Genomic DNA, 24,244 nt, shown 5'->3' with positions numbered 1-24,244 from the left:
ATTCTAACTGACATTAAACCTAAAATTTTATATTTGCCTTTTGAATAAACCTGGAAATGTCTTTAGACTGTGAGAAACCCAGACATTTGGAAAATTTAATGCTAAAAGGAGCAATGGGGCCCAACTATTTGCCTTATGAGGCATTCAGTATTTTCCAGGTTTCTCATCTTAATCTTAGCCTAAATTTTATTACCTTTTCCATGCTGTAATAATGGTTGAATTTGGATAGAGAACACAGATACCTTCTCTCAAACTTTTCTCAAGCTGAAGAGGAAAACAAATTGAAATAAAATCTACCTAGAAGGCATATATGCCATAGAGACATGACATTTGGGAGATACTATAAAATGAGTCTCTCATTATTATTTACATACTAATTACTGAAAACCGTGAAGATCAAGCAAAATACTGTTTCACAGATGAATACTATTTTAAAAATTGCATTTATAGTAAACAAACTTCATCTTTTTACCTATTTTATAAAGTGTAACAGGGTAAGTTATTGCAAAATATTGCTTTCTCCCAGGAGTAATAATTATGAGAACATCATCTTTGCCAATGTGTAGTTTAATAAAACAGTTCTCAGGGTTAATTTGTTCATCCTATACACATACATACACATACATAGACTTTTATAGAATTAAAAATATCTCATCCAAGAAAAAAAGTACTTTAAACATAAATATATGATATTTAAAAGTATTTCAAACTTAAAACAGAGATAGAAACTGATTTTTAATATATATCCATGCTGGGACACCTGGGTGGCTCAGTGGTTGAGCATCTGACTTTGGCTCAGGGTATGATCCTGGGGTCCTGGGATCAAATCCCACATTGGGCTTCCTCCATGGAGCCTGCTTCTCCCTCTGCCTGTGTCTCTGCCTCTCTCTTCTCCACCCCCCCGTCTGTGTCTTTCATGAGCAAATAAATAAAATATTAAAAAAATGAAATTTATCCATGCTATCTCTAAATTTATAATATTGTATTGCTCTGAACAAATTGTTAACATACCTCAATACTAATTTGCTGAATTTGTCATCATATGCTCACCTCCAAATAGTTGCTTTTTTTCTTTTTTAATTTAAAAATACTACCCACACTACAAAAAATGTTTCTAAAAGATAGATATAAAAATAAAATAAATAACTACTAAATATTCTCTGAGTGCATGGGTGAGTGCATGTATGTGCATGCAATTTTGGAGTATTTCCTGTTGACTATGTTTTCACAAGCCTATAAAATTAGAATTACCATCACAATATTTACTAAGTACAATTATCATATTTATTTACCAAAAATAGTTCCTCTTCCCCACATTATAAAATTAGTTATTGCTTCATGAAATCAAGAAATTGTAAAGTTCAAATGGAAAAAAAACTAAATAAAGCTACTTATACATTCTATTGTCAGCCAAACTTTTATAACGAAGTATGTTTTGATAAAAGGAGAACATTTTTCATATTTACAAAATACATATCTATATTATCATATATACACTTATATTGTTATTTAGGTTTTTGAAATAACATTAGAATCTGTTTATGAATCTGCCTACTATCTAAATTCCAATGCCAAACCAATAGATATAAGTTTTATCTTTAGGCACACATTTTTCTGATAATACACATTAATAAAACACTAGCATATCAAAAAGAAAAAGGCAATGCTCTCAAAAGACAATATTACGAGTTAGATATTAGCAGAAAAGAAAACTCAAAGACATAAACAATATGAGACAAGGGTGCCTGGGTGGTTCAGTTGGTTAAGTGTTTGACTCTTGGTTTCAGCTCAGGTCATGATCTCCTAGGTTCTGCGATCAAGCCTCTCATTGGGCTCCATGCTCAGTGTGGAGTCTGCTTGAAAGATTCTCTCCCTCTATCTCTCCCCTGGTTCTCTCTCAAAATTAAAAGATGGGGAAAATCTCTCAGACTTATTAATTTAAAAATGAAAATTCAAACAATAAAAGAACACTCAGCATCTTTTGCCCTTGCAAACATTAAAAAACCTGATGATGCCAAGATTTTTGGAATATACAGAGATATAGAAAGGTCCAAGCACTGTTGATGCCTGTGCTGCCTGATAAAACATTCTGGAGAACAGTCTGGCAATGATACCACTTGGGTCATACATTATTAAAAAGAAACCTCCCAGATGTCCATCAGGAGACTATGGTATTCATCAATGGAGCAATATGTGTAGTAATTACTAGTTGAAGAGTCATAGGGAAATTGCATAAGAACTGTGTAGTATATACAGAAAACTTGTCACAAAATACCATAAAGCATCCAAAAGAAACATTTTAGTTGTACCACACACATAAGTAATAGAAAACAAAATGCCTAGTGAAAAAACTAAAGTCTCTGTAATGCCATTTCTATAAATAAAAATGTCATACTCAGAAAACATCTATATAATTGTGGCAAAACACATACAAAATATTATGCATATAAAGGGTTTTTCTTTTTTGTTTTGTTTGTTTTTGTTTTAGAGAGAGGGAAATGTGAGTAGAAAATATAGATAACAAGGGAAAAATAAAACAAGAAAGAGGCCTTACAAAACTAAAGAGAATAATGAATGTTGAGCTGAGCAGTATGATTATTTTAGTTCTCTGCCATTTGCTGGGAGTAGAGAATGTGAATAAATAAATGTGTAAATGTGATTGAATGGGACTTTGCATAATTAATTACATGAATGTTTAGATTCAGAAAACATAACTTCTCACAATTAGGATTAGGAGAAAGAAACTTACTTATAAATATTGTAGTGAAACTATAGAAACTAAAAACCAAAACTCTCAAAAGAAAGAGATGGCAGAAATGCATTTTAAATATGTTAATAAGACTAATAGTAGATCTTTTAGCAATAAGGCAAAGGAATGGTATATTTATAATGATCAGAAGAAATAACTCCAAACTAGAATGGCATAACCACCTAAAAGGTAATTCGCTGCCACCTCCATTACCTTTTGCCTTGCATTCAGCCAATATCTTCTCCAGAACCACATTCAAAATAATTTTCAACATTTTTTCCAAAGCATATCAAATATCAGTTTTTAAAACAGAAGATCTAAAGGGATTGCTCTTAAAACAAATGTAATATGAAGAAATAGTTACTTAGATAATAAAAGAGCGGGGAACCACATGGGACAATAAAGCAAACAGAACAGAAAAGGAACACTTTGTTCTGTTTCCATTAAAAGGATAGAAGAATGTAGATAATGCTGCTACAAACATGAGGGTGCATGTATTCTTTTGAATTAGTATTTTTGTATTATTTGGATAAACACCTAGTAGTGCAATTGCTGGATTGTAGGGTACTTCTATTCCTAACTTTTTGAGGAACTTCTATACTATTTTCCAGAGTGGCTGCACTAGTTTGCATTTCCACTAACTTTGTAAGAGGGTTCCCCTTTCTCCACAACCTCATTAACACCTATTGTTTCTTGTGTTGTTGATTTTAGCCATTCTGACAAGTGAGAGGTGATAGATCATTGCAGCTGTGATTTGGAGTTCCCTGATGCTAACTGATATTAAGCATCTTTTCATGTGTCTGTTCACCATCTGGATGTCTTCTTTGGAAAAATATCTATTCATTGCTTCTGCTCATTTTTAATTGGATTATTCATTTTTCAGTTGTTGAGTTTATAAGTTCTTTATATATTTTGGATACTAACCCTTTATCAGCATGTTATTTGCAAATAACTTCTCCCGTTCCAAGGGTTGCCTTTTATAGTTTTGCTGACTGTTTTCTTTTGCTGTGCAGAAGCTTTTTTATTTTGATGAAATTCCAATAGTCTAGTTTTGCTTTTAATTCTCTTGCCTCAGGAGATATATCTAGAAAGAAGTTGCTACAGTCAATGTCAGAGGTTATTACCTGTGTTCCCCTCTAGGATATTTAGTACTCAGCCATAAAAAAAGCAATGAAATCTTGCCATTTGCAATGACACTGATGAAGCTAGAGAGTGTTGTGCTAAGTCTGTCAGAGAAAGAAAAACACCATATGATTTCACTCACATGTGGAATTAAGAAACAACACAAATGAGCAAAGGGAGAAAAAGGGAGAGGCAAACCAAGAAACAGATTCTTAACTACAGAGAACAAACTGATGGTTACCAGAGGGGAGGGGGTGGGGGATGGGTGAAATAGGTGATGGGGATCAAGGAGAGCAATGTATGGATGATGGGTGATGTACGGAAGTCTTGAATCACTATATTGTACACCTGAATCTAATATTACACTAGACATTAGCTACCTGGAATCTAAATAAAAACTTTAAAAAGACAGAGGACCGAAATTGGGGAGGCTGTGTTACCTGAAGCCAGGAATGTGGCAGATCCCAAGGAAACTGGAAACTCAGCTGACTTGCTTGACTGAAGTGGGAATCAGAAAACTAAGGACTTTCAGTTTGTACCTGAAACCATCATTTTACATATAAAAAGCCAAGAAATGTTTCAAAATATTTTTTCTTAATTGTTTTTGATATGCCTTAACACAATGAATGGTATTTACACCATGGATATTTATTAATGCCAATTATCAACATATTTAAAAAATAGATACAGATATTTTTATGTATTAAGCCACAGTCAATGTTCACTATTTTTGAAAATTGATTTAAATAAAATATGTAAATCTCTATTTACATACTCCCCTTCTACAAAATTACATACACAGTAGAGTCGTGGGCTTCCTTTAGACTGTATGGGTTAGTAAACCACCCTGTAAAGGGACAGATAACAGTAAATATTTTTGGCTTTCTGGGTGACACTGCTGCTACTACTCACCATACTATTATAGGGTGAAAACAATCAAAGACAACATGTAAATAAATGTCCATAGCTGGATTTGCTCTGTAAGAGGCAACACTTGGCATGTGACCCACAGTTTGCCAACCCCCGTTTTAGACTAAAACTTCACACTAATGACAGCTTCAAAGTTAACTAATAATTTTAAAAATAAATTCAATCTGCTTTATAAAGTTGTGAAATTTTAAAGATAACCATTTACTTGCTTTCAGGTAGTAACATGATTGAAGAATTGTTGAATTGCCTCTTGCCTATGAATGTATCCAATAACCTGAAAATTACTTGAGGTGAAAAAAGGAAAGTAGGAAGGAAGGAAAGAAGAAACAAAAGGAAGGACGGAAGGGAGGGAGGGAGGGAAGAAGGAAGCAAAGAAGGAAAGGAAGGGGAGGGGGGAGGGAGGGGAGAAGGGAAGGGAGAAAATAAAATTATAATGAAGCTCTTATATAAAGACTTAATTCAGAAGCTTTCAGAATTCCCAAGTATTTTTTTTTTTTTTTTTTTTTTTGCCTAGATGACAATATCAACATTCTTACTATGGTTTTATTTTTTTTTAATTTTTTTTAATAAATTAATTTTTATTGGTGTTCAATTTACCAACATACAGAATAACACCCAGTGCTCTTTTTTTTTAAGATTTTATTTATTTGAGAGAGATTGAGATGGGGGGGTGGGAGAATGAAGGATAGAGGGGGAGGGACAAGCTGAGTCCCCACTGAGCCGGGAACCTGACACCTGGCTAGATCCCAGGACCCCAAGATCATGACCTTAGCCTATTGCAAATGTTTAAGCAACTGAGCTACCCAGGAACTCTAAGAATGTCTAAGTATCTTGTGTTAACTTTTGATCTGTCATCTTCATTCTTTTCCATGATAAAGAGAATGACTCTTACCTAGGTTGTTGAAACCACTCCTAACTCAATGTTGAAGGCATTCCTAACTTAAAACTTTTCTGAAGAAAAGGAGAAAAAATTGAATGTAAGTGATACATTTTTTACTATCCAAAGAATATGGGTGTATATCGTTTCATTATATATATATATATATATATATATATATATATATATATATATTCTACCCTATATAAATATAGAAATGGGTATTATTTCATATGCAATCTTATATATGTATATATGAAACAAAGAAATAAATGGAGACAAATCAAGTTTATATAAAAGAAAATAGGAGAGAATTCTACATTATTGAATGACTATAAGAGACTTAAATAAACTTACAGCTATAATGTGCTTTTCAACTATGAAGAATAAATGTCATTAAGATGTCAACTGCCTCTATCTTAATCTTTAAATTGGATTCAATTTTAGTGAAAATCTCAACAGAGTTTTTCACAGATTTTGATTCTACATTTTGCAAAAAAGAATAAATGCCCAAGATACCAGAACATTTTTAAAGAAGAGTAAAGTGGAAGGACTGCTCTACCTGATTTCAAGTCTTATTATAAAGCTCTAATACATAATAGCAGATAAGATTAGGAGGATATAAAGAAATAGTCAATAAAAGAAAATGAAGTACTATGGAAGATATGCATGCCTACTCAGAGGTAATATTTTATGAAAATCACTAATATATGATGAATAGATAACCAACAGAAATATAGAAATTGGTCAGTTGTGTGAAAAAAAAAACTATAAAACTTAACCCATAGTTACATATAAAAATATTTTGAGATAAAGCTAAAAAGTGGGTTGTGAAAAACAAATATTTTAGAAACAAGTGTGAGAGAATACATATATGCCGGTGGTAGGTATGCTTTTATTAAATCAAACACAAGGGTATGACTTTGGTTTCTGGTTCTGCATGTAAAGAACTTGGAATTGTCATTCTTTTCTAACAACAAGTATAAAGCTGAAAAAAAAAACCACCTAAAAAATCAACAGTTCTTAGATCCCCAAAAGAAGTGAAATCACAGGGTAAACTGTTGTTATCAAAATTTCAGGGGGTAAAAAAAAACAGGTGACTACAGAGAATCACAACAAACTAGAGTAGAACTTCTGGAATCAGTGCTGGAATAGGAAAGCCTGAACGATAACCAATGACTTGCTGGAGGCTCAGTGTGGACAAGTATGAGAATTAAAAACTATAGGGGGAACCCAATCATAGGTAAACCTCACACTTTTGTAGGTTTCACCTCCAGGAATATGTCTTATAAGGAACAGAGAAAAAAAGAAATCTCTAAATGCTTCTGTCAGGAGAGAGGAAAAGAAACCATTTTGAAATATATCAAAGCATTCTTTTCTTAACAAGGTCCACCCTCAGATAAAAGGTAGTTAACCAGATCCTAACCTGCTTGGGATGTACTTATCAAAGCTAACCAACCTGAAGAGAAATACACAACTCTAAAGAGCTTTAGCCTTCTAAGTGGGAAAAAGTAAATCCAACTCCAGCCTGTGGTAGCCATCTGATCCAAACCTAAGGGGGAGAAAAATCTGAGAAATAGTTGCAAAGTGCACAGTTCAGAGGCACAGGCTCATTAAAAGTCTGAAAGATAATTATATGACCATAGCATGCTTTGGTTCTTTGCACATCTCACCACCACATTAGTAAAGGCCTATTTATAGTAGTTTCTTTTGCCCTGTAAAAGGGTACAGAGGTCATATTTGGCTATAAGAAAAAAAAAACATATTTGGCTATATGAAAAAACAAAACAGTTACAAGGCACACTAATAAGCAAAACACATAGCTTGAAGAGATATAGTAAGCATCAGAACCAGACATGGTAGGGATGATGGAATTATCAGACCAAGAATTTAAAACAACTACAAAACAGATAGACAAACTTAAGGGGTTGAAAGACTGCCTGACTGGCTTAGTTGGTATACCATGTGTCTTTTGATCTCAGGATCATGAGTTCAAGCCCTATATTCAATGTAGAGCTTACTTAAATAATAATAATAATAATAAAATAACTTGTGCCCAAGATTGCAAATCTGAGAAACCACCAAGGAGCCGACACCGATGCAAACACATGAGGGTTTATTTACAAGGTCGAGCTTGGGTCCAAGTATACCCGACGCAGCGGAGCAGGGACTTGGACCCCGAGACTAAGAGGCTTAGCAGCTTTATAGGGGCCAATGGCCAATGGGACTGTAACATACGCAGAAAGTTGCAGTCATGTCGGTCCACACGCAGGTGGCCGATTGAATTACATTTTACCCTATAGTATCCACTTGAGCTGGCCTATTATTTTGGTCAGAATTGGCGCACAGTTTTGGTGGGCACAAGGCGGGGTTACAATGTTATGAGCCCATTTCCAGTAAGGGTGTGCCCCGCGGCTTGACTAGGGTGGGGGAGCACCTTAAGCAATAAGCAGGTCATGTGGGGGTCATACAGGAGGTGGTGGGTGCAGCACAAAATGGAGTTAGTCCTGCTCTGCTTGTCCAGGGGTAGGGGATTTTTGTTAAATTTCTTGGGTCCCACAAACTTAAAACTATAATTAATATGATAAAAGCTGTAATTAATAAAGTAGACAACATGCAGGGATAGACAACATAAGCAGAGAGATGGAAATCCTAAGAAAGAACCTAAAAGAAATACGAGAGATCAGAAATAGTATGTCAGAAATGACAAATGTCTTTTTAAAATATTTTATTTATTTATTTGAGAGAGAGAGAGAGAAAGAGAGAGAGAGCATGAGCAAGGGAAAGGGGCAGAGGGAGAGAAGCAAACTCCCTGCTGAGTGGGGAGCCCAATGCAGGGCTCAGTCCCAGGACCCAGAGATCATAACTGGAGCCTAAGGCAGAGCTTAACCAACTGAACCACCTAGGAGCACCATGAATGCCTTTGATAGACATATTAGTAGACTGGAAAAAGCTGAACATAGAATTTCTGAGCTTGAAGATAGCTCAGTAGAAATCTTCAAAACTGAAAAGCAAAAACAAACAAACAAAAAACAAGACCTCAGAATCATAAAGCAAGAAGAGTGCAGTAAAATATGTAAAGTATTGAGAGGAAAGGGAAAAAATACCTTAAAATTCTGTACCTTGCAAAATTATCCATTAAAAGTGAAGGAGAAATAAGACTTTCATGGAGAAGTTTATTGCCAGTAACTTGTTTTGCAAGAAATGCTAAACAAGTTCTTTTTTAGAGAGAAGGAAAATAATATAGGTCAGCAGTTGAATTTACATAAAAGAAAAAGAGCATCAAAGGAGGAAGGAGGAATAAATAAAGGTAAAAGAAAAATGTTTTTTCTTAATTGATCTAACAGATAAAACTTTTTTCAAGATAATAGCAGCTATGTTGTGTTCCATTATGCATGTTTATGTATTACCATATAATTATGTACAGATATCTATTATATACACATGTATATATGTCTATGTATGTTTATATGAAGTAAGATAAGTGACGGTAATGATACATGGCATAGGATGGAAGACTTTAGATTATTTCATTATTATGAGGTCTTCATACTGTCCATTGAATGGTATGTGTTTTTTGAATGTAGAGTTAGATTAGTCATAAACATATACTGTAAAAGCCAAAAAAAAAGTATAACTGGAATGTAAATAAATGAACGAAAATGGAATCATAAAATGCTCAATTAAAACCACAAATTAGAGAGAATGAATGGAAGACAAAAATAGGAAAAAGAACAAAGGTAACAGAAAACAATGAATATGATAGATCAATCCAACTACATCAATGATCACTTTGAATGTCAATAGTCTAAAGGCATCAACTAGAAGAGATTTTGAGTGGATCACAAAGCATGACCCAAGTATTTGTTTTCTACAAGAAACTAACTTTAACTAAAAAGAAACATTAGAAGTAAATAAGTAAAGGAAATATACCATGCTAACACCAATCAAAAGAAAGGAAGAGTAGCTATATTAATTGCAGATAGAGCAGACTTCAAAGAAGGAAAATTATCAGGGATAAAGAAGAGCATTGCATAGTGATAAAATGATCAATTCTCCCCTCAGATATAAGAATCCTGAATATGAATTGCCTAAAGACAGAGCATCAAACTTTGAGGCAAAAACTAATTGAACTGAAAAGAGAAATATCAGAATTAGACCCTTCAACATCTTTTTATCAGAAATGGACAGATTCAGCAGACAGAAAACCAAGAAGAACAGAGTTGAACTCAACACCATCAGTGAACTGGATATAATCAACATCTACAAAGTACTTCAACCAACAACAGCAGAATATGTATACTTTTCAAGTTCACTGAAATAGTCACCAAAAACAAAACAAAACACACATTATGGTACATGAATAAACTTTAACAAATTAAAAAAAATAGAAATCATACAATGCCGATCTCAGACCACAATTAAATTAAACTAGAAATCAATAAAAGAAAGTTAACCAGAAAAATCCCAAAATATGTGGCGATTAAACAACACACTTCTAAATAACACATGGTCAAATAAATAATAAGAGAAAAATTTAAAAATATTTTGAACTAGAATAAAATGAAAACACATTTTATCAAAACATATTGTATGAAGCAAAAGCAGTACTTAGAGGGAAATTAATAAAATTGAATGCATATACTAAAAATAAATATATAAAATCAATTATCTAAGCTTCCATTTTAGAAAACTAGAAAAAAATAGAATAATTAAATCCAAAATAAGCAGAAGAAAAGTAATACTAAGAATGAGGAGAAATGTCAGTATAATTGAAAACAGAATCTATACAGAAGATCAATAAAACTAAAAGCTGATTAGTGCAATCGAATAATAGTGAAGGGGAATATAAGGGAAGGGAGAAGAAATGTGTGGGAGATATCAGAAAGGGACACAGAACATAAAGACTTCTAACTCTGGGAAATGAACTAGGGGTGGTGGAAGGGGAGGAGGGCGGGGGGTGGGGGTGAATGGGTGACGGGCACTGAGGGGTACACTTGACGGGATGAGCACTGGGTGTTATTCTGTATGTTGGTAAATTGAACACCAATAAAAATTAATTTATTAAAAAAAATCAGTGCAATCGATAAACCTCTGGTCAGATTAATTAAAACAATAAAGAGAGAGGGCAAAAATTACTAATATTAGAAATGAAATAGGGGAGATCATTTTACATCCAGCATAATTAAAGGGAAACAAAGAATACTATGAACAACTTTATGTGACAAAATTTGATAATCTAGGTGAAATAGACCAATTCCTTGAAAGACACAATTTGCCAAATGGATACAAGAAGAAACAGACAATCTGAATAGGTGTATATTTATTAAATAAATTGAATATATAATTAACAACTTTCAAAAACAGCACCAGGCAAAGATTGAATTAGTCATGAATTATATTAAACTTTTATGGAATAAATTATTACCGAATCTCCACACTCTCTTTTAGAAGATAGAAGCAGAGGGAATACTTGCTAACTCATTTCAAGGCAAGTATCACCCTAATACCAAAACCAATCAAAAGCATTACCAAAAAAACAAAATAAAACTAATATTTCTCATAAACACAGATACAAAAATTCTCAAGAGAACAACAAATTTATTTCAATATGTAAAAGTGATTTGCATACCATGACCAAGTGGGATCTACTCCAGGTATTCAAGGATGTTCAATATTTAAAAATCAACTTATGTATTCATCACATTAACAAGCTACAGAAGGAAAACCTCATGATCATATCAAAAGATGTAGAAAAAGCATCTGAAAAAAATCCAACATCTATTCATAATAAAACCCCTCAGTAGACTAAGGATAGAGGAGAAGATCTTCAACTTGATAATGAATATCTACAAAAAAAAACCCTGTAGCTAACATCATATTTAGTAGTGAGAAGCTAAAAGCTTTCTCACTAAGATAAGGAACAAGGCAAGGTTGTCCTTTCTCACGACTCCTCTTCAACATCATACTGTAAATACTTGCTAATGTAATTAGACAAAAAATGAAAATTATACAGTTTGGTAAGGGAGAAAAGCTGTCTTTTGTTCACAGATGGCATAATCATCTACGTAGGAAATCCTAAAAACAATTGGCAAAGAAACTTCTGGAACTGATAAGGGCATATGGCAAGGTTACAGAATACAAGATTATACAAAAAGTCAATCACTTTCCTATACATCAGCAATGAAAAGGTAGAACTTGAAATTAAAAACACAGTATCATTTACATTAAAACCTCCCAAAATGGAATAATTCAGTATAAATCTAACAAAATATGTACAAAATCTATATGAGAACTATAAGGCTTGGTCGGAAAAAAAATTAATAAATGAATGGAGAGATATTCCATGTCTGTGGACAGAAAGACTCAATATGTTTAAGATGTCAGTTCTTCCCCCTTGATTTATAGAGTCAGTACAATCTCAATAAATATTCCAACAAGATAGTTTGTAGATATCAACAAACTGATTTTTAAAATATATATGGAGCAGAAAAAGACCCAGAATAGCCAAAATAAAATCAAAGAAGAAAAAAAGTAAAGGATTGACAGTATTCCATTTTTTAGGATATTTTAATGTTAAGTAATTTCTACACCCAACATAAGGCATGAACCTACAACCCTGAGTTTAAGTGTCACATGCCATTCTGACTGAGCCAGCCAGGAAACCTTGACGCTAGTCCATTTTAAAATTTATTATAAATCTCGGCAGTATCAAGACATTGTGGTAATGGTAAAAGAATAGAGAAGTAGATCAATGGAACAGAATGTAGAGACTGGAAACAGACCCAAATAAATATAGTCAACTGATCTTTGACAAAGGCATGAAGGAAATACAATGTAACAAAGATAGTATCTTCAACAAATAGCACTGAAACAATAGATATATGTATGCTAAAAACATAGACAGTATATCCTTCACACAAATAACCTCAAACAGATCACAGGTAGAAATGTAAAATGAAAAAATATACAGCTTTTACAAGATGACATAGGAGAAAATCTAGATGACTGTCTGTCAGTAACCTGAGTATCTGTTAATAACTTTTTAGATACATGAAAGATACTATTCACAAAAGAAATAAATGATGAGCTGGATCTCATTAAAATTAAAAATGTCTGCTCTGCAAAAGACTGTCAAGAGGATAAAAAGACAAGCCATAGACAAAGAAAGGATATTTGTAAAACATGCATGTGATACAGGACTGTTTTCCAACGCATTAAAAAAATATTAAAACAAAAAATAATACTGTTAAAACTCAACAAGAAAGCAAGCAACCTTATTTAAAAATCAGCCAAAGACTTTAAAAGACATCTCACCAAAGATGATATTCAGATGAAAAATAAGCATATGAAAAGATGCTCCACATCATATGCCATCAGGGAAGTGCAAATTGAAACAACAATGAGATTTCACTACAACCTATTCATATGTCCAAAATCCTGAATACTGTCAAAACCAAATGCTGGTGAGGATGTGCAGCAACAGGAACTCTCATTCACGGCCAGTGGAAATAACAAAATAGTGCAGCCATTTTAGAAGCCAGTTTCTTACAAAAATAAACATACTCTCACCACTAATCCAGAAATTATTCTCCTTGGTACTTGCCATGAGGTGCTGAAAATGTATTTATATATATATATATATATATATATGTATATATATATATATATATATATATATATATAAATATTTTATTTATTTATTCATGACAGACACAGAGAGAGAGAGAGGCAGAGACACAGGCAGAGGGAGAAGCAGGCTCCATGCAGGGAGCCAGATGCAGGACTCGATCCCGGGACTCCAGGATCACGCCCTGGCCTGAAGGCAGACGCTAAACCATTGAGCCACCCAGGGATCCTCTGAAAACTCATGTTTAAACAAAAACTTGCACATGAATGCTCATAGCAGCTTTATTCATAATTAACAAAACTTGAAAGAAATCATGATTTCCTTCAGTAGGCGAATATATAAATAAACTGGCACATACAGATAATGGAATATTATTTGGTGCTAAAAAGAAATGAGCCACCAAACATGAAAAGACATGGAGAAGACTCAAATGACTACAAGTAAATGACATAAACTAAACTGAAAAGCTGTATACTATATGATTCCAATTATATAACTTTCTAAAAAAGGTTAAATTTCAAAGATAGTAAAAAGATCAGGGGTTTCCATGACTTAGGTGGGAGGAGGGGATGAATAGGGGCAATGCTCAGAATTTTTAGGGCAATAAATTACTCTGTATGATAAAATAATGATGGGCAGATGTCACTACACATTTGTCCAAACCTACAGAAAGTACAATACCAGAGTGATCCCTAATGTAAACTATGAGCTTCAGGTGCTAATGATGTGTGAATATAGGTTAATAAGTTGTAACAAATGTACTACCGTGGGGCAGATGTTGATAATGGAGGTGGCTATTCATGTGGGAGATTCTCTTTACTTTCCTCTCAATTTTACTGTGAACCTAAAATTGCTCTAATGAAATAATGTCTAAAAGATACTCAGGGATACAAGTGTGAATACATAAAAATATTTGCATCTTTGATTACATTAAAATTAAGATAATCCCTCCCAACATAATCTAATTAAGAGGTCTATTATAGAGATGAAGTACATACAATTCTCTCAAATGTGTATATAAAGAAACAGATTAAATAAACAAAATATCGTTCACTGAAGAATAAAAATGAATGCTAATAAATGTTTTTAAAAGTGCAATCATAAGATAAAATTAAAATCCCATCCATCAAATTGGTAAAATGTACAATTTCTGGCCACACTGTCAGGTAAGATAATGAATGATAGGAACCTTTAAACACTGCTAGGTGAGATGAATATTGTATAATCACAGTGGGGAGCTATTTGACACTGGTGTAAAGTTGAAAATGAAGATGCACATATCATGTAAACACAATGGTTTCTATTTATAACCCTTGAGAAACACCTGCAAAAGAATGTTCATATGTAGTCTATACTAAGAAAAATATAGGAAGGGGGGGTTGCCTGGGTGGCTCTGTTGGGTATGAATCTGCCTTCAGCTCAGGTCATGATCCCAGGGTCCTGGAATGGAGCCCTGCATCTGTCTCCCTGCTCCGTGGGAAGCCTGCTTCTTCTTCTCCCTCTACCTGCTTGTGCTCTATCAAATAAAAATATAAAATCTTAAAAAATAAAAATACAGGAAAGAATCCAAAGTCAACTGATAAAAGATAATGATTTATTTTAGACAATGGGATACCACTCAGCATTAAAAATAAATGCTAGCTACATATATCAACCTGAGTGAATTCCAGAATATGGTAAATATTAAAAGAAGAGTAAGAACAAAAAGAATACAGAATATCCTTTTTGTAAATTGAGTTTATACAAAATATTCTTGTTTATTTTTACCAATATTAATATATAAATACTGTAAAATATGCATATGAATAATAATAAGCTAGATGGTATGACTACTGATGTTGGTCATACATTGTTTTTAATATTCCGTGTGGATATCTAAATCTTTTAAGTTTAAAAAATACATCTTATTTCAACCATTTCCTTTACTTAATATCTACAGTACAGACCCTCTTATTCTCATGCTTCAGAAAATGTAAGCATTTCCCATTTCTTTTTGCCAACCTCTTTTCTTTTATGCTCTGTGGCAACAACATCTGCTCCCAGTGTGTTAGCTTTCAGCTTTATGAAAATATCTTTCAAATCTACATCTCCTGTCTAAACCACTCCCTCAGTAATTCTGCCTTTCCAATTTCCTGTTGGGTACTACCAGCTGGGTATCCTACTGGCAACTTGAAGAGGAGTGTTTTATTTCATGAGGATCAAGCAAGGTTTAGTTAAAGCTCATTGAGCATTACTGTAATTAGCAAACAATGTAAGTCTGCTATGTGTACTGATCTCTGATATAGCTGTATTGATGTACAAACTTCCTTTGTCATATAAATATATATGTATCATATATACATTTTATATATATAGGGAATACGTATCACATATATCACACATATAATAAGCAATATGTTACAAATATATATCTCATAGAGTTATTATTATATTAACAAAGCCTTTACTAGAAATCAAGAGGAAGGCTCTCTTAAAAGGTAAAATTCTTATTTTAGATGGGATAATATAGAATAATGTTCCAAACAACCTAAAACCATTTACAAGTTTGTTAAATATGTTTACTTCTTCAAGGAATACAGTTAGAGGATGCCTGGGTGGCTCAGTGGTTGAGTATCTGCCTTTGGCTGAGGTCATGATCCTGGGGTCTTGGGATCAAGTCCCACATCAGACTCTCTGCAGGGAGCCTGCTTCTTCCTCTGCCTTTGTCTCTGCCTCTCTCTCTGTGTCTCTCATGAATAAATAAAATTTAAAAAAAAAGAAGAAAAAGAAGAAAGAAAGAAAGAAAGAAAGAAAGAAAGAAAGAAAGAAAGAAAGAATATGATGAGTAAACTATTCCTTTAAAACATGGTATCCTGACTCGACTATCACTAATTGAGGAGAAGCTGAACATATTTGGATTCGCCTGGTCTCCCCTGAGACTTCATCCCTTTTGATCTTCAGCCTTTTGTTAAACCCCAACCAAATGAAAATAAAAACAAAAGCAAATGCTTCGTTTATCTTGCTTCTCCAGCATATTAATGTTCACACTTTTTATCCTGTCCTTTTTTTTTTCTTCACATACAGCTTTTACCTTCTCTGAAAACATCTAATCCTTTACCCATTGAATTCTTACTTCAAATATGTACTTAATCTGGTCTTTTAAGTCTTTAATAAGCTTTGAATTCAAGACTCAATGGTTTCTTCTTAATGTGAATCTTACTCAATCTCTGTCAGCTATAATGCCAATATCTATACCTTTTTTTCAAAGCTCTCTCATTTTGTACTTTTTTTCTGTCTGTTCATTATTACTTTCTTCTATAAATACTACTACTCAGTATGTTTTTACGATTCTCTTATTCTGTCAGTTTCTAAAATACCTCTCAGAAGGAGTTAAGATTTAAGGGGATTTTTAATTCCTCTTTCCTGGTAACTAATATAATAAATAATAATAATACCTTACATTTTTATGGTTTGAGAAAACAAGTATAAAAAGAGAATAAATTGAAGACTATTTTAGACAACTTAAAGTTTGGCATACAAATCTTCCTAAAACAACCCAAGACAAAGGAATGAAATGTTATGTGTCACACAAAAGGAAGAGTCCTAGGCCTTCTGAGAGCGTTTCGTGTTTAACTACACATTGCTTTGAAAATCTTCCCATCCCCCCTCTCTTCTCCTTGTCATCTTTCTGTAATAATGTTGTTGCCTGGAAGTTGCACCCCTCACTCCTTCCCTGGAAAGCTGCTACACCATTAAAAGGATTTGGAATTTCAATCACTTGGCATATTTTGTGTGATGAAATAGCAAACAGCATCTGCTGAATGTGTGTAGCTTTCCACTGGATTCACTATGACTCCACAGAGGATTAGGATTCTAGTTTGTTTTACAATAAAAGGAAAGGGGAACAGAACTGGATACTATGATTGAGATGCTGCGGTAACAAAACCTAAACCATGTGATACTGATGTGGAGACCGTGCAGTGGGCAGAAAACTGATAAGCCTCAGAAAGGGGAAATTTTGAATGAAAATCAGAGAAAAATGTTCTTGGAAACTGGTAGTAGAATGACCCTTGTTATATATAGTAGCATAAAGCTTGACACCACTGTCATTGATGGTACTGTGAAAAACAGAAAATATACCCAATGAACTTAATGGTCTAGGTGTGGGGATGTCCTGGTTTCTGCTCATTGCTCCCGATAAAATTTGGGAGGAAATAGATCATTTAAATAATACATTTTTCAAGTTTTGTTAGAATTTTGAGGAAATGAATAGGGCTAGTGCAATCTTCCCTGCAAGGAAAACGTTTCAAAGGAATAAATGTCCTTGGGACAAATATCAAATAAATCCAGAGTACTGCCAGTAAAGCATGGCCTCTGGGAGTCCAGAGTATGGCTATAAGGCCCTTTGTTGAGATCTAAGAAATATTTAGAGTGAATATCAAATGCCTTTCCAGTTCAATAAAAAGGCCACTAAGAATCAAAGGGCATGCCCCCATTGACCCACTTGGCGAAAATCAGTGTGACTAAACTCTGAAAAGCATTTCCATTTCCTTATAGAACCAGGCTTTTGAATCTCTAAGTTCTGCACACAGGTCTAAAAAATTATGTAATTTCAAACAGGAGCTACTATTGATGGAAACAGGATTATGAATTGCTGGGAGATGGGGAGAGAGGACACCGAAAGCAGAACTTAGAGCCAGGAGAACCATTGTCAGGAACTGGGCCCTGATCAAAACATTGGCAACACATGGCCAACTGCATTTCAGAATTGCTAAGAACTACTTACTGAATGCCTACTTCCCTGCCTCCTTGGTGGGGTAATTGTGCCTATTACAGTTGTCCTAAGCAGATCACCACTGTAAGTTGAATGCAGGCTGGGCAGATAGGTTGCCTTTTTTACTCATAGGAACAAAAGTAACTCTATCCTAGTAACAGAACCAAAGATGAGCATCTCTACCATGGCCTCTCTGAATTTTAGACCCCTGAGTCAATGAACATAATCAAAATATTTTTGTTACATGTCACAAAATTCTTAAAGGTTTTCTTATGAAACATTTGTTAAAAGGCAACCACACATCATCTGTACCATTTTCATATTTCCTCAATGATTATAGAGGAAGAGGACAGAAAAGAGGAGAGCAAAATAAATTTTAAAAGGCAATATGATAAAGGACTTACAGTAGAATTCATTCAGCATTTTAAGACTGGTAAACCAGACCAGAAGCAAAGGACCAGAGTGGGGAAAGTAAATATTTTTCTTGTATATTCCAAATGCTGATGCTTTATGTAAATTTTATAAACTTGTCATTAACCAGGATAACAGTCCTAAGGTAAGATACAGTAAGATTTCCCATTGTACATAAGCTACCAGAGGTTTTGTAGAAGTGGCAAAGCTATGTTTCTCATCCAGGTTTCTAGTCCATACACAGCATTCTGACTATTCCACTTCACCAAAATATTAAAATTCAGGAAGCAGCTTGCCTAAAGCATCACTGAGTCAATGGGAATTCTGTGTCAGTAAAAAAACTGAACCTCCTAGAAAAAACAAAACAAAATAAAACCCAAAAAACCTCTCCTACCTGTCAGCATCAAGAGGTAGCCTTAGAGAGAAGAAACTTAAAAGATGACAAACTTGAAAACTTCTGCACTTTCAGAAATATGGTTCTCAGAGGACCTCATACACAGAGGGCAGAAGCAAGTGGTAAAATTGTATATGCAAAATTCTATAAGCAAATTAAAAAACTGTACATAGGCAAAGTCTCTGTATTCTTGGTGTAATAAAACTAGATTGCTTCTAGTTGTTGTTGATTGCTTGTTTATCCCTTACAATTTCACTCAGTATGTATGTACGTATGTATGTATGTATTTATTTATTTTTAAAGATTTTCCATTTATTTATGAGAGACACAGAGAAAGACAGAGAGAGAAAGGGGCAGAGACACAGGCAATGAGAGAAGCAGGCTCCATGCAGGGAGCCTAACGTGGGACTCGATCCTGGGTCTCCAGGATCACACCCTGGGCCGGAGGCAGGTGCCAAACCGCTGAGCCATCCAGGGATCCCCACACTCAGTATTTATTTTTGCCATACCATAGAATTATATTGGATTATAATTCACTAAGGATCAGTTCTTGGGGACAGCCATTATTCATTATTTTTCTTTTAATTACAAAATAATGATTATATTGCATTTTCTTATAAAATATGAAATGCTTTCAAAACAGTATGTGTAATGTTATGTTTGTGGTGGTATGTATGTGGCATGTGCTAAATGTATATGGCATAGGCATGAAGCATAATGATAATAGTAATATTAACAGGAATTAATATATCCTTTCAACTTAATAATGTAATAAATCACCATCTTTACTAATAAATAGGTTTATGTTATTTTGAAATAGAAAATAGTACATTTCAAAATGACCCATGGAAAGTTAGATAAAATTTCCACCAAAATACTATAGGCTCAAGATTTTACAAATAAAAAAAGATAAATAAATAAAAAATTAAAAAAAATTAAAAAAAATTAAAAAGATTTTACAAATATCATTAAATTATATGAAGAAGTTTGAAATGATTCCTTTAGGTGCCCCCAGGCATAGGCAAATGGCTATATTAAGAGATGATTTATCAGAATGTGTCTTACATATCCACAGTGCTTATTTTATCGACGCTCTAAACCAGATTATCTTCTCCATTACTGTTGCAGGTTCAGTTCACTGGGAAGAAGTATCTGATGAAAGACAGATAAGTATTATAAGTATTAGTATAAGATGTTTACTAATGACTACTCTTGGCACACTGATATAGGGCCTGGAGAAGTGGGGCTGGTTGTAGAGTGAGGTTCAACTATTGTTCTAGTCCCAGTGATAACCTCAGCTGACACTATGGAAGGCTCAAGAGTGAAAATATCCCATCAGGAATGTTGCACATGGGATGAAATTGAAAAGATGAAGCCTTTATTCTCCTTCTGTCTGTCTGTAGATATGAGCCACCTCCAAGAGGGTAAATATAAGAAGGAATCTCTCTGTACTTGAGGCAATCCCTAAAGGGGAAATGAAGTGTGTTTGCCAACTGAAAGCCTAACAGTTAGGGAAATGCATTCTTCCCTGAAGGATGAGCTGTATAATGTATCTCTGTGTGAGAAAAGCTTCTTTTTTCCAGGGCCATTGATGAAAAACTGAAAATAATAATTTAAAAAATGTAACATGGATATCAAGCAGTAGAATCTGGCACAAACAACTGCTCTGAACTTTCTCAGTCTCTCCCACAGCTTTACACCATAACTTATTCATAATAGAGACAGGTCCAGGCCCAAAAGATTATTTGTAATATTGCAAAGCAAGTGTTGTTTCGCTTAGAAACATGTCATGTGTCTTAGTTTCTGAGTTTTAAGTTGAAAATATGTCTGTCATTTTCTTTCTCTTTCCTGGGATTTCCAGATATCCAATTAAGTTTCGTTAAAGTAGCGATATGTTTCTGTGCTTCCAGGCCTATTAAAAATCCCTAGACTTACAAGATACTTTATCATGATGGAGTTATCCACATTGAAATAAGTATAGAAAAGTCAGTTCTATCAACTCTTACACAAGAGCCTTAAATTTAAAGCACCCAGAACAGGAGAGCCTTTGAAGCTGATTTTAAGGCTAACCAGGCTGCCAATGGAGACATGGCCTTTCATAGAGATTAAGTGACAGATAATAATTGAGTTAAATTATAATTGTATAATCACCCCTACTAACCAAAGCCCTTGTTACATAGGATCTGAAATGATACATAGGATATTTGAAAAAAAAAATAGCCTGCAGAATTTGATCTCAATATCCATCCAAGAGCACATAATGATAATTTTTTTGAAAAATATATTGACCTGTAGCTGTTAAATGATTTTTAAGTGAATAAAAACCCTTAATCAGTATTGTTATAGTTACTTTCTTATAAAATTGTTTTATTTTATATGATATCTAATGCTAATGGAAGATTAATGTAGTCACATACAATTGAAAGAAGTTAACATTGCCTTTTATTTGCAATGAGATTTCATCAGACAGACTTAGTTAACAATAATTCTCAGAGAATGCAAAAACACTGGCATTTGTAATATAGTTCACAATGAAAAAGTCTACACATACATGGGCATATGTACACATATTTGTGTGTGTTGTGGAGATTGGATGCGGTGATCATAAATGATTGTTAACAATAGTCAGATTCTCTCCTGTTCAGAGCACTTGATAGTTTGTACTTTCTGATGTACTTACATTTTACCAATGAGATACAATGTGTCACTTCCACATTAGTGGCCAATGTGAGGCCCTATAAGATGCCTTTTTTTCTCTGCCATGGTGACAATAAGTATTGGAGATAATAGCTGCTCCATTACCCTGTGTCCCTCAGTCACTGCAATGGGCAATTTTTAAAATATTTTATTTATTTATGAGAGAGAGAGAGAGAGAGAGAGAGAGAGAGAGGCAGAGACACAGGCAGAGGGAGAAGCAGGCTCCATGCAGGGAGCCTGATGTGGGACTCAATCCTGGGACTCCAGAATCATGCCCTGGGCAGAAGGCAGACACAAACTGCTGAGCCACCCAGGGATCCCCATGCAATGAACACTTTTTTTGTCACCCTGTGACTTGTATGTGGCTTGATCAGAGACTAGATAGGCCTCTGCTGTATTAAGCCATTGAGATTTGGAAGTTATTAGCCATAGCATAACCTAGTCTGTGCTAGCTCAAAAATTCAGAAAAGACCTTGGAAGTTAGGTGAAATTTAAAAGTAAAGGCAAAGTGGCTTGCTAACACAAACAAAAACAGAAATACTGGGATGCAGTTATATATATATAAAAGAAAAAGAAAACAATGTTTTGTGAGAGGGACCTTGGAGTGCTTTGTGTCACGGATTATGAATGAAGATATACATGTGCAGAATTTGACATGTATAATTAGTGCTCTGAACCTCATTGACTCTATGGCCATATATTTTCTTTGTCCCAACCTCGCTGCTTGAAAGCAATGCAATAAACAGTCAAAGGAAGACAAGGAAAAGACCCCAACTGTCTCCAGGTGTATTGTACCTGAGGTTTGATAAGCCTGACTCTAGAGGTTGGGACATTTTGAGTGGGGAGTTTATGGCTAAGTCTATGAAAAAAGAATCTGCATATGAGAACTCATAGAACTAAATTGTTCATAGGACTTATTTAATTTTCTGGGGAAAAAATCCACTAGAGCCAGTCTTTTCCTTATATATCATAACCAAAAATATTAAAAATATCATAAAACTGCTATTGAGGGACCTTCATAGTGCATTTCAACCTTATCTATTATCTTTATTTTGCAGTTCTGGTATGTTACGTTATAATTATCTTCAATCAATTATAAATTAATTTCTGACATTTTTTTGAAATATATATATTTACATTTTTACATTTGAAATATATATACACATTTTTACGTTTGAAATATATATATATATACATATGTATATATATATATTTTTTAGACAGACACAGAAAAAGAGGCAGAGACCTAGAGAGGCACCTTCCAGGGAGCCCCCCATGTAGGACTTGATCCCTGCACCCGGGATCATGCCGAGAGCCGAAGGCAGATGCTCAACCACTGAGCCACCCAGGCGTCCTTTGAACAAAAAAAAAATTTTTAAGATTTTATTTATTTATGAAAGACAGAGAGAGAGAGAGAGAGAGAGAGAGAGAGAGAGAGAAGCAGAGACACAGGCAGAGGGAGAAGCGGATTCCATGCAGGGAGCCTGAAGGTGGTGCTAAACCTCTAGGCCTTCGCAGCTGCCCCCTTAAAAGGTTTTTAAAGTACTAACATCACACTACTTTTTTTTTAATTTTTATTTATTTATGATAGAGAGAGAGAGAGAGAGAGAGAGAGAGAGAGAGAGAGAAAGAGAGACAGAGACATAGGCAGAGGGACAAGCAGGTTCCATGCACCAGGAGCCCGACGTGGGACTCGATCCTGCGTCTCCAGGATCGCGCCCTGGTCCAAAGGCAGGCACCAAACCGCTGCGCCACCCAGGGATCCCCAACATCACACCATTTTTTAATGGAAATTTTCGAATATGCACAGAATAGACAGTACAGGATAATGAAATCTCGGGTACACTTCAGCAAGCCTCAGGAGTTCTTATTTTGCTAATCTTGTCTCTCTCATCTCACATATTGTCTCGCCTTGGCTCTTTCTCCTAGCCCTCTCTCTGCTCCTCCCCTGTACCATCTCCCATATCCTGTCTTTTACCTATTTTTGGCTAGAATATTTTAAAGTAAATGTAACCCCCCAACCAAGGAATTTTATTTTTTATATAAGCACTATATAATTAGTACAATCACAAAATTAGCAATACTTCAAAATATCAGCTGTTTCTAAATTTCATTGATAGTTTTTAAAATGTTTTTCTTCCAGTTTATTAAGAATTTTTTTTCAAAAAAAAATAGCATTTCAATAGTATTCACACATAGCATTTGGTTGTTATGTTTCTTAAGTCTCTTTAGTCTACAGCTATTATTCTTCTGTCTAATTTTTATTTATCCAATAAGATATCTAGTTGTTTAATGTCTCTGGATAAACAGTATGCTATTCAATAGTTCCTCTGCTTTATGCATTTCCTATAAATTGGTCATTAGGTCCAGAGGCTTAGATTTAATTCAGATTCAACTAGGTGCTATTTTGTGTTTCCTAAACATCATATCTGGAGGCACATAAAGTCTCTTAACTCACTCTTAACTTATTATCTCACAGTAATATCAGTGGCTTCCTGATATTACTGATTCAATTCATCCATTACAAAATTCCACATCAATTTTCCACCTAATTATTTTTGGAGACAGTAATGATTATTTCTTAAATTATTTATTTGAGGGGTAGAAAATCAGGATATTTGAATTTTACCCCTTTTCTACATCTCTTATATGTAATTATTTTATAAAGTGGAAATTTCCCT

This window comes from Nyctereutes procyonoides, unplaced genomic scaffold (genome assembly GCF_905146905.1).
Source record: "Nyctereutes procyonoides isolate TBG_1078 unplaced genomic scaffold, NYPRO_anot_genome, whole genome shotgun sequence".
Lineage (NCBI taxonomy): Eukaryota > Metazoa > Chordata > Mammalia > Carnivora > Canidae > Nyctereutes > Nyctereutes procyonoides.
Note: the sequence above shows the minus strand (reverse complement) of the source record.